Source organism: Hipposideros armiger, unplaced genomic scaffold, assembly GCF_001890085.2.
Source record: "Hipposideros armiger isolate ML-2016 unplaced genomic scaffold, ASM189008v1 scaffold_660, whole genome shotgun sequence".
NCBI lineage: Eukaryota > Metazoa > Chordata > Mammalia > Chiroptera > Hipposideridae > Hipposideros > Hipposideros armiger.
In genome coordinates, this window is record NW_017732010.1 from 43,453 (window position 1) to 62,749 (window position 19,297).

The window sequence follows — 19,297 nt, forward strand, 5'->3', positions numbered from 1 at the left end:
GCTGTCTTGCAAGAAAAGTTAAAAGAAGTTCTTTAAAGAGAAGGAAATTATATAGGGCAGAAAACATCTATATGAGAAAGTAAGGACATCATAGAAGGTATTGAAGGTAAAATAAAAACTTTCATTTTTCTTATTCTTAATTGATATAACAGATAACAGTTTGTTCAAATAATAATAACAACATATATGTATTCAATTATGTATGCCTATAAAATATATATATATATATATATAAATACATATTGCAAATTTAGGTCAACCACTAGAAAATTTTAAAAAGACATATATCTGATATGCTAAGAAAGCAACAGAAAATGGAGTCATATACAATGCTCAATTAAAACCACAATATACAGAAAAACAGTGGAAGGTAAAAATAAAACTAAAAACATGGACAACACATAGAAAACAAAAAAAAATATGGTCAATATTAATTCAACTATATAAATAATCACTTTGCACATCAATGATCTAAATACAATTAAAAGACAGATTGTCGGAATGGATAAAAAACATGACTCAAATGTATGTTGCTTATAAGAAACCTACTTTAAATACAAAGACACACATAGATTAAAAGTAAATGGTTGGAGAAAAATATACCATCCTGACGCTGATCAAAAGAAAACAGGAGTAGCTGTATTAATTTCAGACAAAGCAGACAAAAAGCAAGGAAGCTATCAGGGATAAATAAGGGCATTACATAATGAAAAAGGGGTTAAATCCTCCAAAGGAAATAATAATCCTTAATATGCATGCACATGCCAACAAAGCACCACACTATGTGAGACAAAAACTGATAGAAATGCAAAGAGAAACAGATGAATCTAATATCATAGTTGGAGATTTCAACACTGCTCTCTCAGAAATGGACAGATCCAGCAGGCAGGCAATCAGTAAGGATGTGATTGAACTCAACACCACCATCCGTTAACTGAATATAATTGACAGCTAATATATGGGTGATATTAACCCTGTGTGCTGAACAAATTAATCACTCAACTGTCATATTTTCAGCCTTATCACTTCACCCCGACACTCATTCTTCCAAATCTTGGGGACCTGGCCTTAGAGCCTTGACAATTATCTCTAATATTCATGAAATGATCCACGTATGTGGTTGACTTGGCTTCCAGCTCCCTCCATCATCCATCCAAAGACCTTTAGCTTTCCCTTTCAAACATAATTTATAGTATGTCAGTTAGACATATATTATTTGGGAATGACAGATTGTAAGAGTCAATGGATGTGTGAAATGCTCTTCTCTAGGAACCATATCGTAACAAAAAGAGCTTTGTTCTAAAGCTTTGCTATTTAAAAGGTTCCAAAATCAAAATATTTTTTAGAAGTTTGTGGGTATTTTGAGATTCCTTCTGTTTTGTTAAATACTCCACCCACACATTTCCAGTTATGATATCATCAGAGCTGAATGAGATTAGAGCACAAGATCAGGAACCGCGGGCTAATATTTTTTGTAATCAAGGGCTATCCCCTTTCCCTGTAGACCTCACCCACTCCTCCTCCTGTACCACGCATGTACAGACTTAGCTCCATGCATTTGAGTATGTGTACCTAGCATTGCTTGCCTCAGGAGAAAAATGGCTTCATGACAGACATGTCAATATCCAACACTTGAGCCCATAATATAGAACAACGAAATAAATCTCTAACTGTGAATTAAGGTTATGTGCACACTATGATTTAAGTCATTCTGTATGCAGGATACAGTTAGATAGAAGCACTTGAGATATTAAATATGTTTCTGGATAAATAAGTGAAAGAGTTCACATAATTTTGTCTAATTTATTATACTAGGGGCAGCAAACTGCTTGTTCACCGGATGAGTATGGATCTGTCAACATAGCAGTGTTTATAAAAAAATGGAATCACTTGACAATTATAGAAAAGTTCAAATTTACTAAAGTACACATTTCTAGCTTTTCTTTGTAAATCAGATCTAACAAGCAGAAGCCCACATCGCTGCTCTGGAGTTCTTTTAGATGGAAAATGTTTTTTCTAGTTCTTCACAATAATTATCAGCCTCTTTCAGTCACATAAAAGGTAACTATATATTTCCCTGCTGGTACAGTACAGTCTTGTTTTACACTTGTCACAACATTTCATTTTCAAATACCAACGTTTTCATTCTCATTACTGTCACAGTTTAAACAATAATGTCCATGGGCACACTACTCATTTACCTTCCTGGTTCCTAAAGATATTTTATTCATCCACCATAAACATATAACAGGAGAGATTGCTCAATAATTTCCTAAGTAGCCATCACTGCCATTGATTACCTTCCTCTGGTAAGAGACCCTTGGCCACAAAGGCCCTTGTGGAACACTGAATTCCAGCTCGCACACTGTTTCATACTAGAGCTGGTGAGCCCCTTTCCTCTCTGACAAGGGGGTTTTCAGGATGTGGTCGTCTGTGGCCATGTCTCCAATGAAGAAGCCATCAGGTAGAGGGGAGCAAAGATGAGAGACCAGGTAAATCTTAATAGTGAATAAAAGCTTATTTGCATTGCTACTGTCATCCACAACTTTCCTAATTATGAGGGAAATATATTTTATTTTTATTGAGCTAGACAGAGTTTAGTTTCTGGTAAGTTACAAACAAAAAGCATCCTTTATTTTTATCCAATAGCTTGTTTACTTATTTAAAATATGCATATATAAATAAAAATTATATCTATTTCAGTGAAATAATTCAGTACCTTTCCTCTTCTAGTTTTTTTTTATATTTAATCTTAAGAATCATGATCTATTCCTTTATCTAACACTTTCCTTCATGTTCTCCTTGAGAAACAGGAAGAGAGTGCATGTATATGGGAATGTTGGAGGAAACCTTAGAAATCATCTGCTCCACCTTTTTAATTTTACAGAAGTCTGCTATGGTCTGAATTTTTGTGTCCCTGCAAAATTCATGTGTTGACATTCTAATTCCTAAAGGCAATGGTATTAATAGTAGGGGTCCCTTTAAGAGGTGCTTAGGTCATGAGAGTGGAACACTCATGAATGGGATTAGTGCTCTTCTACAGAGCTCCCTAGTTCCTTCCACCATGTGAGGAGACAACAAGAAGACTGTGACCTAGGCAAGGGCCCTCACCTAGCCATGCTAGCACCTTAATTTCAGACTTCCATCCTCCAGAACTTCAAGTAGTAAATGTCTGTTAATAAACCACCAGTCCAGTATTTTGTTACAGGGGCCTGAATGAACTAAGACAAAGTCACAGCAAAAGTCAATGACAAAGCTGTTCATACAGTGTTCTGCTGAATAAAATTATTTTTTGTTTATTAAATTTCCTTTAATCTCATTTACTCCTCTACAGTTATTTTGTCTTAACCTTTATTTGGGGTGGGGGGAGTTGGTGGTGGTTACTGATGATTGAAATGGAGAGTCATTTATTCATTCTTTAAGAGAGACACTACCTTTCCCTTATGACTTTACAATAATGATAGCTAACTTTTACTGAGCATGATTATAAGAGCTTTTAATGTTGTTTTTTTCACTTAATCCCTGCCACCACTCAATGATAAAGGTACTAATATAATCAACATTTTATAGACTTGGTAGTCTTTCCAAGGTAATTTCATATAAAACTGTATTTTAGCTTATTTTTATTTTATATATATTTTGTAAATCACTAAAACTACTTTTCATAACCAGGCAGATTTCAATAAGTAAAGCATAGATTCCATGAGTTATCCAAGATCACACTGTCTGGTCAAGTGTAGATCCAGGACATGGACTCAGATGGCCTAATCCCAAATCCATAGCTATTTCATAGGGAAGCTTGATATAAAGCAGTAGTGTCCCAAAATTAGCAGTCATGAAATTCTTCAACATTGAATAAGCTTAGTGCTGATTTGTCATTCTGGACACATTATTGATAAATGGAATGCATATTAGACTATTAAATACTTCAGTGACTGGTGAGAACTACTCTAGGAGTTGGTAGATTATACTGATATTTTACTCCTAGAGTTAATGAGACTTGAAAGAAGCCTATTAAAATCTCTGAACTGAGAGTGGTCAGTACACACAGTCACAGTCATATATATTTCAGGCTAATTAAAAGCATCCTCTTGAATGATTTTTGACCTTTATCCCTTGTTATTAAAAAGGAGGAAGAGTGTGCGGAAGATAAGTTAGATTATTGGAAGCTTATTTTAATTCTACAACAGACCAAAAAAATATATAAAACCTTTTCTTCTAAAAAGAAAAGAAAACAAAGCTTAATAATATCTATAGTATAGTTATTCCACACTTAAAGTTGTAATTGGTTCTCCACTTTCTAAGTTGACTTTGGCAAGAAAAATTTCAAATTATTATTTAATGCAAATACTTCTAACTAAAACTTTTGATATAAGTAAAATACATATTACATAATATAGTTGTTTATTAGAACTTCTGTCTGTCAAGGGTGTTTTTATAAAGCAATTGAGAATAAAGTGAAATATTGAACAAATAATTGAATACCAGGTCTTTTCAATCAGATTTCAGTCTTGTTATTTAGCTTATAAGATGAGGTTAAATGATCAAGCTATTTCCAATTACATAAGCCTTTTGTACTTTATTTCTTTTGTCCTCAAGGTAAAAAAAAAATATTCCTGATATGGTGTAAGTCTGGCTTATGGCATCTGGCAGGTTATGTTTCCTAGAAAACATACTCTAAGGCAAAGGTTTGTGTACAGAATGTTTATCAGGGGTTATCACTTGTAAAATGGAAAGGAAAGAACCAACCAGGCGGACAAGCAGAGCTGCCATGAAAGTCCAAAAGTTTCATTCAGCCTCACTGGGGAGATCAGAAGTTGAAACGGACTATCCGAGTTGTCTGGTGTCAGTATCAGTCAATCATTGGATCTCGGCCAACACAGCAAGGACTTGACCTGGGGAAAGTTACTGCTCTTCACCTTTTACTATATAGACTGTGCTTTTCCCACTGATTTGAAACATTACTTTAAAAATACAGTGATATCTTTGTCCATTATTGATGCTCAAACTCTTATTTGGATGCGAGAATGATGATGCAAGATATAAAGAGAAGAATTAAAATCACATATAATTTTTGTTTTTATATTCAGAAATTAAATTGGTCTACACTTTTCTTGTTTTGTAATTGTCTGTTTTGGTATTAAGGAATATTAACCTTCTAAAATGATAATATATCACATACAGTTTTGTATGGTCTATGGCAGTTTACACAATATTGCCAATCAATTGGTTGTATCAATCAATTCTTCATAATTTTATCAATTACATTTATCTCTTATCTTCCTTCTAGTCTTTTGAGTTTGTTTTTTAACTTTGGTAATTATTTTCAAAATTCTTGAATTTAAGAATATATATTATTCTTAAATATATATTATTCTTAAATTATGTATTGGCCTATTGTATCATTTTGTTATTTAATATATTATAAATCAATTTTAAACAGCTTATTATTCTATTTACTCCTCTTTAATTGAAGATATAGGTAGAAATATATTCTTTCATTTCCAATGGAAAATAAACTGACTATGTACATTGAGTCTATTTATTTTTATTGCCTTTTGCCAGAAAATATGTGGTATTAAATATTTTTAATTTATTGAGATTCATTTTGCTGACTCCTACATGTTAAATATTATAAATATATTTGAAAGAAATATGTACTTTATGTATTCTATTTCTTAGATTCATAATTCTATATGTGTTTATGTGTGTATACACCCTCATAAATTCATTAAAGAAGCTTTTAAATTAAGACATTGATATTCTCTGTATTTCTCCATTAATTTTTCAATTACTAGAATTAGATTCAGGGGAAGATACTATAAATATCTATCTATTCTCAATATATAGGATTTATTATTTGCAATATAATTTATAATTAAATGATAAATTATAAGTATGAAGAATTTAAGTATTTATGCACTTTAATCCTGATAACTAATATTTTTACTAAATACTAATGAGTAAGATAAACTACTCAGTGATTCTCCATGCATTAACTACACAATTTAATTATACTAAGGAGAAGAACTGTAGATGATGGAAGCTATAATTTGAATTTTTGTTTGCACATCTGTTATATTTCTTGTCAAGTTTAGTCCAGAATGGCCTAAGTATGATGAACACTGACTAATACATGTGTCTTTGTCAGTGCAAAAATAGACATTGTGGAAGAAAAGGAATAATTCTCTGAGTGCTGTCACATCAGATGAAATAATTAATTTAAACAATTTCAAAACTCTTTGCTTCTGGGTTCTTGTTCTTCAGTCAAACATGGAACCTTGACACTGTCAAAAACAGTCCTAAATAGAGGAGACAGATACTTTTATCCCCAAACTTGTATTTTCCTCATCACCATTAAATACATTGAGTTTTTGTTTATAAGCCCGTCTCTTTAATGTGTAGGTTGTGTGAAGCATCTAATCATCTCTTTAAAAATTGACCAAAAACTTTAAGAAACAGATCTCACAGAGGTGCTAATAGTCTAGTCACTCTTAGCCTCCCCTCTAATCCCACCACAACTGCAGATTTATCCATGTTTAGTAATACAATTCCAATTCATGGGACTCAATACACAGAAAAATAAGCTATGACCCTGTTGCAGAGCAAAAAATGTGATTGGCAGTAACTGGTGTCCACAAAGACTGTCAGTAAAGTGTGACATGTACAAGGAATGCAGTTCACTCTTGATTAGTCATGTTAATTGGGGTCAAAGATAACATAATCTGTTTGAGTCTAAAAATAAATTCTTAATGCTTCATTATGCAAATAACTCAACTTCCTTTCCCACCTTAACCTTTTAATAGAGACTCTAGAGAGTTTCACATGTTTTACATATAGTAATTTGAAATGCACTTCAACTTTTTGCCCCTGTCAACCTGTTGATGGAAGCCTAAAATCAATTATATGACCATGAGCCATAAGGTGCCGGAGAAAAGGTCTTTATACCTTCTCTAATCCCTCATGGTGATATACATATATTTTTAAAAAGATAAATGAACACACCTTTCTTAGGTGAATTTTGTAACTAGACATAATTTGACTAACCTGTCCCCTTTGGGATCTCACTATTTCTCATAGACTGTGTGATATGACATGTAGGTCTTCCAAGATGTCCACGTGACATTCTGTTGCACTTTTGTAAATGTTCCATCTGGAGAACGGAGATGATAGCAACTAGAGGAACAGAAGTAGAGACAATGTGGACATGTGAATAAAATACTGCAGAGGAGAAAAGATGTCAACAGATATCCAGTCTAATGATTGCTTGTCCATCATTGTCTCAGCAAGTTCACTACAATTTCAGGAAATGAAAATGTACAAGCAGGAAATTACCCACCCTACAGTACAGACTTGTATAGCTCTAAAGGTTTTCCCATGGACTTGCCTCAAAGCCATTTGTTTTAAATATTATATACACAAAGTTCCTTCTGGCTTTTGGCCTTTTAATTTGTTGTCTCTTTCTCTGGAAAGTTCCCACTCTCCTGTTCTTCGCTTTCCTTTTCCCTATCCAATATTTGGATTTCAAACCAAATATATGCCACTCAGAAAGGCACAATCATATATAATATAGCTCCTCAATAGCCCAATACCCCATCGCCTTATCAAAGACACACATAACTACACCACAGTTATTACGATGTGAAATTATCTCATCTAGTGGTTCACTTGTTCATATTCTATCCATCTATACTGACATGTAAAGGGATGTCCACTGTGAAACCCTTGTTGCTAGAACAGTGTCTGGCACCAAACTGATGCCATTAAATGTTTACTGAATAAATAAGCAAAGGGAACATACAACATGATGACGATAGTTGACACAACTGTATGGTGTTAAGAGAGTAAGTCCTAAGAGTTCTCATTACAATTTTCCATTCGTTCTTTCTTTCCTTCCTTCCTTCCTACCTGCCTCCCTCCCTCCCTTCCTTGTCTTATCACCAAATCTTCAGCCTACCTACCTCTAAATCCATGTCCTCTGCCTTCTCTCTTGGTGCAATTTGATGCATCCCTTCCCCATCATAAGCTAATTCCTCACTTGTTCCCTGCAGCTCACCTCCTCCTGACTGCTCAAAACCCCTTCTCTAGTAACTCTCACCTTTATTATTACACTGTCAGCTTATCCCTCTATACTGGATCAGTACTACCAGTGCACAAATATGCCTTGAAATCTGCCATCTTAAAAAGTGATAATACTCATTGATCCCTCATTTCTCTCCAGCTACCATCCCACTTCTTATTTTTTCTTCTTGATCAAATTGTCTATAGTGACTGCCTCTGTGTTCTTGTCCCCAGTATCCCCATACCTTCTTCAGCCAAATGCCTAAACCCCACTTCCCTCTTGAAACTACACTTGTCAACGTCACCAGGAACCTCCATGTTGCAAAACCCATGGCTTCCTTCCAATGACCCATACATTTGTTTTGTTTCAGTCCTCATCTCTTTCATGAGTTTCCCACACATACAACACAGTGCCAACTAAATAGAATGCTATGATTTCCATTAGGAACTCCAACACTGGTACTCTTATTTGAATCAATTATGTATACTGAATCATATCTGCTGTGTTTAGAAAAATACCCCTTCTCATTAACAGGTCCCTATGAGAAGATCAGCTAATTTTTTTAATTAAATTTATTGGGGTGGCATTGGTTAGTAAATTATATAGGTTTCAAGTATACAATTTTATAATACATAATCTATATATTCCACTGTGTGTTCACCACCCAGAGTCAGTCCTCCTTCTATCACCATATATTTCACCTCCTTTTCCCTCTTCTACCATTCCGCTCCCCACTTACCTTCTGGTAACCACTAAACTGTTGTCTGTGTCTATGAGTTTTATTTGTCTTGTTTCATCATTGCTTTCAGTTTTATATGCCACATATGAGTGATGTCCTATGGTTCTTGGCTTTTTTTTACTTATTTCACTTAGCATGCTAATCTCAAAATCCATCCATGTTGTCACAAATGGCAGTATTTCATTTTTTCTTATGGCATATCAAAAACCTGTTCACTCCCATGTTTTCGCTTAACCTGCTCTCCCTATTGCCACCTACATATAGTGTGCCACAAGGTCCTGTTGTGTCTACTATAACATGTCCTGAATTTATCCATTTCTCCCCATAGTCCTTGCTATCCATCTAGTCCCCATCACTACCATCTTGCTCTTGGACCACTGAAACAGCATCTCCCAAATCCTTCTCATTGCATTTAGAATTAAAAGCCACATTTCTTATCGAAACTTAAAAATCTCATCATGATCTGGGCTCTGCTCTCCTTTGAATTCATTTCCCTCTCTCTTGAATTTACATCCTTCAGACAAAAAAACCTCCATTTCAAAAGTCTGAGGCAGTCTGAAATCTCCTCTTGATATTTGCTGTTATTGTTTTTGTTGTTATTGTTGATGCCTGAAACTTAGAGGAGTGTTTCTCTTCGAAGACTCATACAATTAAGATATATGTTGGGCTTGATTAATCCATATTGATTATATCTGGAAAAAAAATCTGTGGATTCAACTCTTCCTTGATTTCAGGAAGACTCCTAAATTTCATCTCTGGATATTTCACTTCATTACTTTTTTCTCTTTGTCAAGTGCACAAACTATGGATACTTGTATCTCCTGTTGCTTCCATATCAATTATTTTCCCTCTACGTCTTCTTAAAATTCATTTTCTTCAGTCTATTTTTTAACTACATTTTCCATGTTGCAGTTGTTTTCATCCATATACTTTTTCTTTCTGTGGTTAATAGGACCTCACTTTTTCTGATGATTTGTTTTCCTTCCTCCTTGTTCTTGGGCATCACTAACTCATTTTTTTTATTTTTTGTTGTCTTATTTTGTCCTTGAATCTTGTTACTAGATGTGGTGTATCATTCAGTTCTTTGAACCCACACACAACTTTATGGCATGATTTTAATCTGATTCACAGCAGCGTTATTCTGCTGTGTGCTCTTCATCCTCCTTTTGGTTATAGTATTCCTTCCTTCCCCCTTGCCTTTCCCTTCCCCTCCCTCCCCTCTTCCCTTCCTCTCTCTGTGTGACTTGCGCTTTACCCCTCCTCAGCTCTCAAAGACCTGAAATGGTGAGTAGCTTCCACAGCGGCCCCTCTCTGAGCCACATTCAGTTGGCCCATTATAAAGGTGGCAGATCTTTTATGCTTCTTTCACAGCCCCCTTCCCATCACTTTGTGGCTCAGACAACTTCCAGTGGCTCCTGAAGCCAATGCTCTTACCTTATACCAGACCAGGCCAACCAGTTAGCTCGTAAGATCACGTTCACTGCACAGTGCGCGCCCTGATAGTGCAGCCTTTTCTCTGCCTGCCATGCATCGTCCTCTCTCTCAGATTTACCCTCCCCAAGTCATTTTCTGGGTGCGTGTGGGCCACGTAGTCTGTGAGATCTTCACATACGACAAACGATGCCTCTGTCAGATCCCCACATACCATGTTGTCTGTTAGATCTGCACTGCAATATGTCTATCAGATTTGTACATTGGACATAATATCCTAGATCTGTATGTCCCACATCCTCGGCCAGTGTTCCTTTTGTTGTTATGAGGCATATCACACAGAAATAACTGAAATATGTCATAAGCTTGTTGTAATCAACTCTTAAGTTTTGTGTCTGGATGCATTAGGTGCTGGAGTCTATACTGGTTAATAAGAGCCATTATGCCTCTGAACAGTTACATGAAAACTGATTGGGGTAGGGAAGGAGAGAAAAATGAGTTCTAAGTTAAATGCTGAAAGACAAGAACTGTCCACATAAAGAAAATCTGTGCTGGATCCTTTAAAAAGTTAAATATATAGTCAGCTCTCCATATCCTTCATTCCACATCCACCAATTCAAAAAACCAGAGATAGAAAATGCTTGGGGAAAAAAATGTCGCATTGTTGCTGACACATACTATGTAGTTAGACCTAGGATGATTGCATCTGTATTGAACATGTAAGACTATTTTTCTTGTCATCATTCCCTAAACAATAGCGCATAATGACTATTTACATAGTATTTACATTGTATTAGTTATTATAAGTAATCTAGAGGTGATTTAAAGTATACAGGAGTATGTGCATAGGTTATATGCAAATACCATGCCATCGTACATGAGACTTGAGCATTGGTGAATTTTGGTATTGGGGCTGTATCCTGGAACAAGCCCCTGCTCCCCAACCAAGGGATGACTGTATCTCAGTTTGCAAGATGATAATTTTCAAATCACATTTTCATAAACTGAGATAGGCTGAACATACAGAGAGCACATGTATTGCTTTATGAATATAATTCACGGCACTTTATGTGGACAATACAAGAAGGAAGACACAAATCAGTATAAGTAGTACTGACATCTCGCTATAAAACCTTTCTCTTTAAATCTATTTTATGAGCTTTCACAGAAATTGCACCCTGTGATTAATTTAAGAAATAATGCAAGCCATCCAGACTAATACAGTTGTCCATTATTGTTCAAGTCATGTTGCCTGAAAACATTTAAAAAGCATTTTAAACATTTTACACTCACCATTGATTCTGGCTACTGGTTGCCTTTTATTTTTATTCTCTGGCTCATAAATTCCTACTCAAATGTTAGAGAAATAAAAGCAATATTTCACCATTAGTCAAAGATACATAGTAACACTTAAGATGAAAGTAACCATTATTTTTATTACAAAAACTATTCTTTACTTGAGATTATAAATACAGTTACATTCATTTGAAATATACAGACTATTATATTATAATCCTAGTCAAAGTATGGCATAATTTTGTAATATGTTATGGTATATTATATGAAGTCTACAAGTTTTCCAATAGGAATATTAATTTCCTTTCATATGACTGAGTCATTTCTCAATTTCTCTGAGCCTCCCTCCCTCCAAAAATAACTAAATAAGTATGTTATATGGTAAATAAAATACAGTGGTCCATTAAACAGACATATTCTGATAGAAATAATATTTTATCATAAGTTTTTAAAAATCTAGATATAAATATATTGTAAATAATATATTTATATATTAAAGACTTCTTAATGGAATGTCTTTCAACACTAATCAAGTGATTCATGCATTTTTAAAATCACAAATATGGAAGATACCTAAGAGAACAAGAAATTCAAAAATCTTTTTGATTTATTTTAATTGTTTTATAAAATTTGGGTTGAATTATTTAAAAGAAATGTGTTAACATTAAGGTCAGGGAAAGAAGTTCAAAGGCTAACCTATCCAGTATCTTGTCTCAAACACCTTATTTTGTAGTGATTTTGATATTGTAGTTTATTTTCAGCTAGCCATTTGTTTAACAATCATAAAATATCTTATCCCATAAATACTCCCTTCATTAAACATTTAATCCTTCAGGGCATAGATGAGATCAATCCAATTTTTTCCTCAAGAAACAATCAATTTAAGGTAGATACGTGAACACAAACTTTAAAAATACTAAAGATGAATTAATGCACAAAATTACAAAACAATTATAGAAAGTAAAAATTCTCTCTGCAAATCTCCCAAAGTAGTAAAAGATAATTATTCAACATGATGTTTAAGTTAAAGTGAAAATACTCTCAGGAACATCATAATTCTAATCTGCCAGTTCAAGATTTTATTTTTCAGGGTTGCGGGAATTAGCAAATACTTCCAGCACTTGTAAAGCACTGATTACATGCCAGAGACGTTAAAGGGCTTTGAATCTCCACATAGTATAGTCCTCATAACAACCTTGTGATGTAAATGTCATTATTATCTTTATTTTAATAAAAAAGAATAGGTCCAGAATGGTTAAATAACTTGGCAGTAATCACACAAGTAAATAGCCGAGCCAGAATTTAAACCCTTAGATCTAGCTCCAAAACTTCTTTACTGAACTGCTGTACTGTGGTATCAACTCGCATGAATTGGACATGTATACCCAAATTTTAGGGAATCTAAGATACTTTCATGCTGGTTCTTCTCTGATTCGCTTAAATACATTCATTTAGCTATTGATTACTTCTCTTTAAAATGTCTTAGAATGACAATATATAACATATGTACATAAACTATATATGTCTATCACAACATCCTAACCAAACTGCAAAAATATATCTGCACAAATATTTGTTTTCCCCACAAAAAGTTTTGCTAGTCAACCTCATGCTAGTTGATAATGACCTTTGAGACCAATAAGATGTCAGTGTTGCCGGTAATGTAGATTCTGTTTGCAAATGTGTGATACAATTATGATAAAATCATAACCTGATTTTATAAGAAACAAAATAATTTTTCAGGCTTTGCCATGGTACACCAATGTCAATTTGGATAATGCCTTCTTTATCCAAATTGTAGTCTTTAAAATACCTCTGAGAATGGAAGCAGCAGGGGCAACTTATTATGATATATCTCATACAAAGAAAATGATAGGATTGCCTTAAGTTTTCTTCACCTGTGAGTTGTCAAAAGACAATCCTATCAAGATGAAGAAAACTTGAATCATCACTCTACAACAGTCTGATTATATTTTTCCTACATATCACCATTTTGAATTATTTTGGATACAGGAAGACACTGAAGCACAGTTTAATAACTAATCTGTAAGCAAGAAGTTAAATCAGACACAAAAACTTCCTAGTTTTCAGAACCATGGAAAAAACAATACCCCATTTGGTGTCTAAATTGCTGTTTATTGACCAAGTTTTACAAATGTATTGATCACCAGTTCTCTTAACACTAGAAACTGCATGAGTTGGCTGATAATTTAGTGCTCTAAATATATGTGATCATATTTTTTGTATAAAAATATTCTGTAATGCTGTGACTCTCAAACATTGATATATACTACTACAAACACTGTGAGAACTTGTTTAAAGTGATTTTCTGTAGTCTCAATTCTCCTGTAATTCAGATTCAATAATTCTGGCATGAGGTTTGGGGGAATTCACAATTTAATAAGCAACAATTGTGGTGCTGTTGATGGTAGACCACACTTAAAACAAGACTGTTATAAGCTTATTATTCAATTATTATTCAAAAAATTAACTTTTTTTGGCACGAGGAAACAAGAAGCTGAATATGAATAAGATGTGTAAGTGCTTTTGGACAGTAAATTCACCTGAAATTGGAGCCCATGACACAAAATATCTCTCTATCAAACTAATACGCTGCTGTGTCTTTGCAAAACAAAGTAATGTGCTCGCTCTTATGGATATAAACCCAGTTTGGAAATCATGGGTGATACGGGTTACAGCTGAGGATCACTGCAGTGGCAAACAACCCCTAGTACCTGAGAGGCATAAAACAACAAAGACTTACTTCTTGTTTATGTTCTATGCTCATCATGGACCTTTGCTATCACAATCACTCAGGGATTCAGGGTGATGGAGTGGCTGCCAATGCGCTTGATGTTGGCTTCTCTGTCAGAGGAAAGAGCAAGGCTCTAAGAGTGTTGCTCTTGCAAGTAAATACCAGGCTTTGGTTTCAGCAATTAAATGCCTATGACTCGTTGGCCAAAACCAGCACCAAGCTGTCTCAAATACAAGAGACAGGTGTGCAGACCTACTATGGGCCTGAAAGAGGAAGTGGGGGGGGGGAAATGGGAATATTTAGTGAATGCAATTATGATTATCACAAGCCACCAAATCCTTTTCTGAGAACTGCTCCTGAAGCCTGCTGTCTGAACATCAGTGAACCATTTAGCTGTCGGCTAGAGACACTTTATGACTCAGGAAAATCTACATGTGAAAAATGCTGTGCATGAGCTGATTAGACATCAACACTATGTCTACCTCAAACAGATGGCAGAAATGTAAAATCTGTGAAACGGAAGAGAGAAACTTTAATTATTGAAATATGTTCTGCATATTATGGACAGAGAAATTTGTCCTATTGACTAACTTTTTTTTACTAGACAATGATTCATTTTCTGACCAGTGCAGCTTCACTAGTTTTTCTGTAAACAAAATTCATCATCCCAAACTGCATTTTGATTAGTTTAATTAGAATTTCTGCTTCACTGTCACTAAACAAGAGAAACTTATGAAGTGGGAAGAAGTCAAAGGTTTGCCTTATCACTTAATTATTTAACACAGAATATATAAAATTTGTTCAGAAAGTGGAAGATAACTAATTTTTAAAGCATAATTCCTTTCCTAAACAATACATAGTTCCTCTAAAAATTTTAATACTCTCCACTTAAAATTTTGTGATATGCTGTATCTTTTGAAGCAATACTTTCTTCATTTTTAAACAATAATGCCATTGCTTTTATAATTTTGTTTTATCTATCAAGACACAACTTTCTCACTATTCAGTGAGGAGTCAGTATAGCAATTACCTGTACTTTTATTATCTTATTAATATATATACCTGAATTCATTAATTTCTTGAAAAGAAACCATGGTCAGTAAATAATTCAAAGTGTTCATATTGTGCTTGCAAATGACAATTTAAAAATATTTATCTAATTTAAGAGGCGTTTCAGTTTCCATTTTTTTAAATAGAAAACTTCTTTATCAAAACAAGTTTACATCTTGACACCTATGGTTTACTAGAATAAGTCTGTCCAAATTTTAATTGTACTAAGGACCAAACAGATATAATAGCAAGATTTCTCTCAAAACAGTGGGTCCTAGGTTTCATTATAGACTTCTCAAAAGTAAAACTCCAATTATTGAAATAATTTAAACTTTTCATCTACAGATGAAAGCAATTATCTGAGAGGTCACAACGTACAATGCAGATCACATGTAGACACTGAAGTATTAAAAGACTTTTTCCCATATTCATAGTTTCAAAACATGAGAAGTGTCTTTTAGCTACTAAAAACCACCAATGAACCTAATAAAATATCTTAGAAATGCTATATAAGTAACCCTTAAACTGCATGTGTTAACCTTGGTTCACCCTACTTTAGTCCACATACATGAATATACAGACTTCCAAAAAGTACTCCTTTGCTTTGCCTATTGCCTCAGAGCACTGTTTCCACTTTTTGTAATCCTATCACATGTATGATACAGAAATAAAAATTCCCTTCTTATATAGCCATTTTTTCAATAGGTTAGCTTCCTTATATAGCATTTACTTTTATGTATTGCATAAGCATCACAAATTGTTTTCCAATTTAAAAAAATACTACTTAGTGACAGCCTTACTGAGTGTGACTTATAAAATAATTCAGAAATGTTTCAAAAATTAATTTTTATCACTTAGTTTTCAGTTTCAGTTACTAGTGCCTGTAAAGGATCTTAGATGGCTGAACTCTAAAGACAGATTATTCCTATATTCTGTTCTCAGCAGGAAAATCATGTGACTTCACTGAACAGCCACAAAATTAAATTACCTTCAAGAGTTAACATGAGTTTTATACCTTGTAGAATTGTCAGTTCAATTTCAGTTGGATATCTACTGGTCATACAAAAAGGCATATAGTCCACACATTGTTACACCTCAGTAGTATAATGTAGCACAAATTAGACCTTGAGATTAACTTTAGATAGGAGAGAATAAGTACTTGTACAGAAGTAACATTTCACCTACCACAAAAATGTACAACTTTACAAAACCCACAAACAGTGAAAAGATAGCGTGGTGAATCCAAGATCTGTAAAAACTATGCACAAAACCCATGGGTTTGGGAAGAGAGGAAAGGTTTATGCAAATCGCAGTTTTAATAATGCAACATTTTTTCTACTATCAATTCACATTAACATACAGACACTAACTGAAAATATGTTACAACCAACGTCTGGAAAAGCAGTTCAACATTTCCTAAATGAACTTTCCCTCACATTTACTGTATAATGTAACTGTGAATACTGCACACATATAATTAAGCAATGTTTAATTATTTTTAAACAAAGATAAAGAGATTTTCTCCCTCAAAACAAGTTTTAAATGTCAAAATCTGTGCTGATAAAAATTTAAAACTTTCAGCAGTCTAAATATTGCAAATGAAAACCATTACAAACTCTCAAATGTTCTTTATATTCCAGGTATGTCAACCTAGTTACCTAGTGGAGTCCTTCAGAGATCCCTCAGTGTCTGTCTTCACTGCATGGCTTTCTTACTGCTGGCCTCACCTTGGCTTTCTTCATTGCTGCTCCATTATGTTGTGGTTGATTACTGTCTTGAGCATCAAATCCTCCATTTAGAGTCTTTGAACCTGTTTGTTTCTTTTCTAGCTTTTTGCTTGGCCCTTTCTTCCCTTCATCTTTGGTTTTATTTGCTTCCTCTTGCTGTTTTGTTTTGTTGTGGTTTTTTGTTTGTTTTTTCAGCAAAAGATTTATTCAGCACTTGTGTGATTACAGAATCTTCTTCACCAACTAAAACATGTTCGTAAACTTGATATAGAACATTGTAGACTTTTCCATGATAATCTGACTCACTTTGAGTCACCATATTATTTTCAGTGTTGTAATTATCTCTGTGTGTTTCTAAGCTTGTTGCGTTATACCTGAAGCAAGTTCATCCAAGGCCTCAATACATCTGTTCACATCAAGAGGATCAATTATGAGTGAATTTTTTATTTCAGCATGTAGTCTTTGAATCAAGAATCCATTGCTGTTTCTTGCTTCTCCTCTACTTTCTTAAGTTCCAGCTTCTTTCCTTCATCTTTATTCTGCTGCTCAGTTTCATTTGCTCCTCTGGTTTGTATTTTCTATCTGCTGCCTCTTTCTCATGTTGGCCTTTCAGCACATTCCTTCCATGAGCAGTCTGAAAGTTTCTCCTACCTTTTCTCTGTTCTCCTTCTTGATAACCTTCTTCCTTTTCAGAATCAGAGGTTGATATAGCTAATTTTTTAGCTATTTTTTTCCTTTTTGATTAAATTTTTTTCTTCCCCTCTTTTTTGTCTGTCTCTTTTCTTCTTTCTGGCCTTCATTTTTTTTAAGCTGATTTTTAGGTTGCTTTCCTCCTGTCCCCTTTTCTTACTTTTGTTTCCTTCAGTTACCACGTCACTCTCTGAAGGACAGGTATGTTTTACCATTTGGGATCTGCCTTTTGGTTTTGGAGTCTTGACTTCTGTAGCTGCAGGTAGTCCTCTCTGAGGACTCGCTTTTAGATCAACAGGTACTGATGCTGTTGTCGCTACTCCTTCCTCCTGGGTTTCTACTTGCTTTTCTACCTTTTTCTTTCTCTCTTTTCGGGAAGCTTTTGGAGTGGTTATGCCAGTTGCTTTAGTCACACCCTCTGGCTTTTTCTTCATTGTCAGCATCTTCCTTTGAAACACTAATTTCTTTTTCTTCACCTACAACATCAGATGAAGCATTAAATTGCTTAGCTGATGCCTGTTGACTTGAAATTTTCCCTTTTGTATTGTTATCTATTTCCCATAAACCTTCATTAAAGCCTTTTTGTTTATTTGGTTTTTCTTACTTTTCCTTTTTTTTCTGAGTAAGGAACTATGTATATCCTTTGAACCTAAAAAAGCAGTCTCATGAGTTCCAAAACAAAAAATGGGTAGTTTGTTTGTGGGTAGCTTTAGAGCTCCTCAGAAACTTTATCTACTCGACCTGGCCAATGAGGATAACCTTTCCATCCTGGCGAAGATGAGGTCTCCAGGCTTGAAATAGCAAGTCATATTTCCGGAGGGGCAGGTGATGCTGGGGTTGCAAAGCTCAGGGAGTAGGTGCGGCAGTATGGGTGGTGGTGCGGAGGTAGCGGGTATGAAGGGTAGGGGGTATGCGGGAAGCGGATGGGGGCCGAGGCTCCCAGAGCGGGAGGATGCCTGGAGGTGTCCTGACTTGCCTGCCGGAGTGGGCCCTGAGAGACAGCCACCTCTGCCCACGTGCATGCAAGCCACCTGCTCCGCCAGGTACTGCAGAGGCGTCTCAGTGGCTCTGTGCCGCAACCACTGCCTCCTTCGGTTCCATTTGCTAAGAAATATTTATAGAAGTGATTTTCAGGGCCATTTATTTCAGTAAACTGTTTCATTGTTTTATTGATTGCATGGCATTATTTGACCTCATTACTTAAGGGAAAACTAAAAAGTTATAAATGTGAATAAGGTGTAATGTTAATAATTATGAGCTTGAACAGATTATTGATGAATTTGAAATTATACCATAGGGCTAATGGACAAGTAGGGGTTATGTTTTCTCATGATGATCAAGCCCTAATGTATATTCTGATTTGGTACTGAAAATAAGTTCAGTTTCATGTGGATCAGCTAATTAAATGAAATTATAGTATAGTCCTTATAGACAACAATAAAACAAAGTATATGGAGATTTTAGTCACAATCCTATATATTAGTGACATATTCATAATGCATTCAAGTTCACCAAGAAATTCCTTCCAGCATTCATTAATTGTCCTG

At 34.7% G+C, this 19,297-nt stretch overlaps 1 pseudogene; it reads right to left on the bottom strand.

Annotated features, from left to right (window-relative positions):
* Positions 1–16,987: 16,987 nt before the first annotated feature.
* On the bottom strand, positions 16,988–18,559 carry LOC109372706 (PC4 and SFRS1-interacting protein pseudogene; annotated as a pseudogene).
* Positions 18,560–19,297: the final 738 nt, after the last annotated feature.